The sequence below is a fragment of the Rhagoletis pomonella genome, unplaced genomic scaffold (genome assembly GCF_013731165.1).
Source record: "Rhagoletis pomonella isolate Grant_MI unplaced genomic scaffold, Rhpom_1.0 Rhpom_scaffold_00837, whole genome shotgun sequence".
In the NCBI taxonomy this organism is placed as follows: domain Eukaryota; kingdom Metazoa; phylum Arthropoda; class Insecta; order Diptera; family Tephritidae; genus Rhagoletis; species Rhagoletis pomonella.
In genome coordinates this window covers 34303-40019 of record NW_023459391.1, presented here as the reverse complement: position 1 = coordinate 40019, position 5717 = coordinate 34303, and positions in this window count along the sequence as shown.

Genomic DNA, 5717 nt, shown 5'->3' with positions numbered 1-5717 from the left:
AGATTCTGCGAAAGATTTACGGACCTTTACGCGTTGGTGATGGCGAATATCGCAGACGATTTAACGATGAGCTGTATGAGCTTTACCACGATATAGACATAGTGCAGCGAATAAAAATTCAGCGGCTCCGCTGGCTTGGCCATGTCGTTCGAATGGACAGAAACGCTCCTGCTCTGAAAATATTCAACGCGAGCCGGGATGCTGGCAACAGAGGAAGGCCTCCTCTGCGTTGGAAAGACCAGGTGGAGAAGGACTTGGCTTCACTTGGCATTTCCAATTGGCGTCAGTTAGCACAGAAGAGAAATGACTGGCGTGCTGTTTTGGACTCGGCCAAAATCGCTTAGGCGGTTACAGCGCCAATAAAGAAGAAGAAGAATGAAGTATGAGACATAGTTCTTAGATAAAAAACTTAACAAAAAATATTTAAAATAAAAAACATTGTAAATTAAAAAAAATTACCGCATAACTACACATTTCGGGTGCTCAGTGATATATTTACGTATGTACAGTATCGTTCATATCAATAGCACCCCATTTCAAAGAGAGATTGTTTACCACTTTAGTTAATTTTTTTTTTAATCTGATTAAAGGTAAAAAAATTTGATGAAATATCGTTAAATTTAACTTTATTTTGTATAAAGTTTTTAAACTCGGTTTATATTATTTTGTTTTAAGCATGATCATATTTTTATAAAATAATAATAAACAAATTTTAACTCTCAATATACTGTGAATATTTAAAAAAGAAATGGAAAGAAACGCAGACTTTTGGTGTTAAGTGTAACTGAACTAAATTGTATGGTTATATTTTGCATTGAATTTTATACGTACGTATATATTTATAAAAATAACATTAATGTTACCAATAACGACTTTTTTGGAAATATTTTAGAGTTGCCCCATAAACTAGAGAATTACATAATTAAATAATCAAAAACAGCTTGTTATTAGTTTTAGGGTGTAAGAAAATCGAAAAAATACTATAGTTTGGTATATTTGTGCATCTTTAGTCAGCTTTTACATAACCAGGATGAGTAACATTGATGACAGTGCAACTAGCGTCGAGCTCTGCATCCCTTTTGCAGTAGTTCAGAGACAGTTCTGAAATTTGTAGGGCGGAACTAACGCTTTGCCAGACTGTCCCTAAATTTTGCTGAAGGGATAGTTGGTTGTTTTTGCATGTTTTATTGATGTGGCCATAACGTAGACAATTATTACATCTTATGGGCAGTGGGATATAAGGAAGCACTTTGACTTTTTCATAACCAATATAAATATATTAATAGATTCCGGTAATATTGTGGAGTTAAATGTGAGAACTGTAAGACCAGTTTCTACGAGGTCAATGTTTTGCTTTTTAAGGATTTTTTTTTATTTCAGTAACATTTTCTGTTCTTAATTCTTCTAAAGTGATACTTTCAGCAATGCCGCGCAGGTCATTACAGTAAGTGACACCCTTTGAAAAATATGTGACCTATGCATTGATACTGTAACGGGTATGTTATGCATAGATGTAAGTTTGAGAAGCTTATTGGCCTGGATAACATTTTTTGTTTTGACAAGTAAAACACAGCACGTGTTTTTTTGTTTTGGTGAGAGTCCAGAAAGATTCTCATTATCAGTTATTGTTATGGTCAGGTACTTGTTTTCCCCTTTATTTGGAGGATTTCTCCTCCAAATATCCGGTGGGTCAAGTTTAGTTGCTTTTGTTGTTTCTACTCAACTCAAATTTGTTGTTTTTGTATACTTGTGCTTACAGCAAACGATATATGCAAGTTATTTTGCTTCTAATATATCACTATATGTTGATTTTGTTGTTGTCACTTGTTAATCAAAAACCGCTTTTTTTTTATAAGAAGAAGAACCACGATTTAAATAAGAGATTGAAGACTGTGAAAACAAAAATTAATCATTATAACTATATATGCTTCAAACGACGCACAGTGGTCCAATGTGCAAAGCTAGGGTAATTTAGTTAAATTTTTTGTTTGTAATTTTTCAATAAAATTTTTATCAAATATGCAAGAATATTGTCTACTTAAGAGTAAATACAACTTTGTTTGATAAAATTTGGCTACATATAAACATAACGGTATCCAAAAGTCATAGTAAGCAATAAGTGAAAAATGAAATTGTGTGTGCAACGAAAACTGAGTATTTTTAAGGCTCAATAACTTGTTTAAAGAAACTTTGTTTTAACTTCATTTCCTTCTCCGTCATTGTTTTAAGTAAGAAAATTCAGGAAATGTAAAAATTATTACCGAAGTGGACGCACATATTTTTTTGGAGCTGATAAAGTTTTAATCTTTTTGGTGAGTACCAAACTATTATTTTTTAGTTTTTGTAGAAAAAATCTTTCTTAAATGGCGGAATATAGATCACTTACTATACTTATTCTCTCAATTGATGTATATACTAATAGAATCCCCAAAAAAAATCTGCGGCTAGCTGCGGCACCCATACATTTATTTTCAATTTTCAAAATGACTCCTAAAATTTCAAGACAGGAAATTTTTGATTTTTGGCTGTCGACCCCTAAAAATGAAAGACTTGATGGAATAATGGATTTTGTAATATCAGTTGAGGATCTAGTGATAGAATCAAATTTGTTAAATTAAAATCATACGTGCGAAGTTAATTCAGAATTTGGACCTAAAGTGGACAAAATTTTTCCGAAAAAGAGAGCGGATTGTTACTGCAAATAAAGATTGGCTCGAATTTGAAATAAGCTTGTCACAATTTGTGTGTTCTAAGTTTGGTAAGCCGACATTTTCTGCTGGTAGGCCAGCTAAAAGTTTTGAAGATTGTTGCTTGATTGTTAAGCTTGATCTGACTATTTAACAGTTTTTTTTATTGAAGTGAAACTTCTTTAGCGGCGGTTGGTAGGTTGGGAGTAAATTGGCAAATTCAACGGAAATTGAACACGGAAATGGTGCAACGGAAATGGTGCAACGGAAATTACTGGGGCTGAAACAAGTGCTTCTTGAGTGTATGGTATTAATTTAACAAAAAATTGCTAATAAAAGTTTAAAGAATAAAACTTAGAAAAATACCAATACAAGAATGAAAGTAAAGGTGAGTACGTACATAGATAAAGAAAAGGATAAATGCAAAGGTAAAAATAAAAACAAAACCAAAGATGCGTAAAGATAAAGGCAAATATGAAGACCAAGGTAAATTTAAGCACTTGACTTATATATATAAGGGCAAAGGTGAAGGGGAATATGTAGATGAAGGAAATGATAAACATAAAAGTAACATAAAATATAACATAACATAAACATAAAAGTAAAGTCTAAGTTCCGGCGGAGCCGAACATTAAATACCCGGCGCAAGTATTAAATATATGTTTTTCACCTTTCCGAAAGCTACCGCTAGATGGTAAGCCGGGGTGTATCAATTTTGAGTAAATTAGCGTCCTTAAATTTGGAAGTATTCCAGTTTCAAGCATTTCTGAAATTTACCGTTACATGAAAAGCGGCCGTAATTTTAGTCCGATTTCAATAATTTTCAACGTTTTGCCTTTATGTGGCAAACACAATAACCATACCGAGTTTGGCACAAATTGGTAGAACGGTTACCGATATACATATATGTGATCATAATTGTGCGGTGCCACGCCCATTTTCCAAAATTTTACCATAAACGTATTTCTTGGTAAAGAATTGTTGCAAGCATCAATTTTGAATAAATTATCTTTAATATTTACTGATTTATCGAAATTTTTGGATTTCTCTAAATTACCGTTATATGGGATGTGGGCGTGGTTTTTGTCCGATTTTTTAAATTTTCGGCCATTTAGTATGCTGTACCAAGGCCAACAACTGTGCCAAGTTTGCACCAAATTGGTGCAGCGGTTACCAAGATATACACATGTAACCATAAGTGGGCCTGGCTATGCCCATTTTCCAAAAATTTATAATATTCTTATTTTTCACTAAAAATTGTTGTAAATATCAATTTTGAGTGAATAATCTTTAGTAGTTACTAAAATATCGCAGTTTTCGTATTTCCGAAAATTACCGTTATATGGGATGTGGGCGTGGTTATTGTCCGATTATTAAAATTTTCGCCCATTTAGTATGATGTACTAAGGCCAACAACTGTGCCACGTTTGGAAGAAATTGGTGCAGCGGTTACCAAGATACTCACATGTAACCATAAGTGGGCGTGGCTATGCCCATATTCAAAAAAAATATAATATTCTTATTTTTCGTCTGAAAATTATTGTAAATATCAATTTTGAGTGAATTATCTTCAGTAGTCACTAAAATATCGCAGTTTTCGTATTTCTGGAAATTACCGTTATATGGGAAGTGGGCGTGGTTACGGTCCGATTACGCCCGTTTTCAATACCAACCTACCTTGGATTAACGGAAATCTACGTACCAAATTTCGTTGAGATATCTCAATTTTTTTCTCGAGTTATCGTGTACACGGACGGGCGGACAGACGGACGGACGGACGGACAGACAGACATGGCCTAATCGATTTCTCTATTCATTCTGAGCATTTATGTATACATCTATCTCGATTCGTTTTGGCTGTTACAAAGAACCGTTATGTGAACAAAATTAATATACCCTTGTGCACAAGTGCGCTCGGGTATAAAAACAAAGATGAGGATGAGGATACCGATAAAAGTAAAGACGATAGATAGGGGAAGAAAGATTAAAAGAAAGGCAATTGAAGAGGAAAATATATTGAGAGAGACACAGAGACCCAATCTGGGAACTATTTTGGGATTTTAGAAATTTTCGGGATCGAGACTTTGTCGATAAAATAATTAATATTTCTATCGGTTTTGTTATCGATATTTTTATCGATTTTGTTATTGATGTTTTTATCGATTTGTTATCGATTTTGTAATCGATATTTGTAACTATTTTGTAAGCGATATTTTTTATCGATTTTGTTACCGATATTTATCGATTATGTCATCGATATTTATAGATTTTGTTATCGATATTTATCGATTTTGTTATCAATATTGCACATGATAGATCAACCAAGCCTACAATAACATTGAGAATCTATTACCATGTTCTGACCGACATCGAAAACATGTTTTCGTTGCTAAAACTGGTTTTCGACCTAAAACTTGTGTTTTCGTCCATGTAAAATCTGTCAAACGAAAACTAGTTTTCGCTGATAACCACTTGAAAACTCACGTTCCACTCATTCCAATCTGTGTCTGCACTAGATTTTTCCAATAATTTATCGAAGTGGAAGTCATATTTTATCATTTTTAATACGTCATTTCGGATTTATTGTTATGTGCTGGCCAAAATAAAGTAAGCATGGAAGTAAAAGGTTGTTAACGAAAAGAAATTGAAGGAAAAGTATTTTGGTTTTGCTTTTGTGTAGCAAAACTGTAAACAAAGGATGAAAGAAATGTCAACGAAAACACCAACAGTCGGTGTGAACAGCCTTCAGCCCACAATCCCAAAAGTCGTTTTCAAGGTGTTCGTTGTTGGTCAGAACATGGTATATACCATATTGATCAGCATACAAAAGAAGAAATTTATCGATTTGGTTATCGATACTTATCGATTTTGTTGTCGAATTTATCGATTTTGCTATCGATATTTATCGATTTTGTTATCGACATTTATCGATTTTGCTATCGATTTTATTATCGATATTCATCGATTTTGTTATCGATATTTATCGATTTTGTTATCGACAGTTATCGATTTTGTTATTGATACTTATCG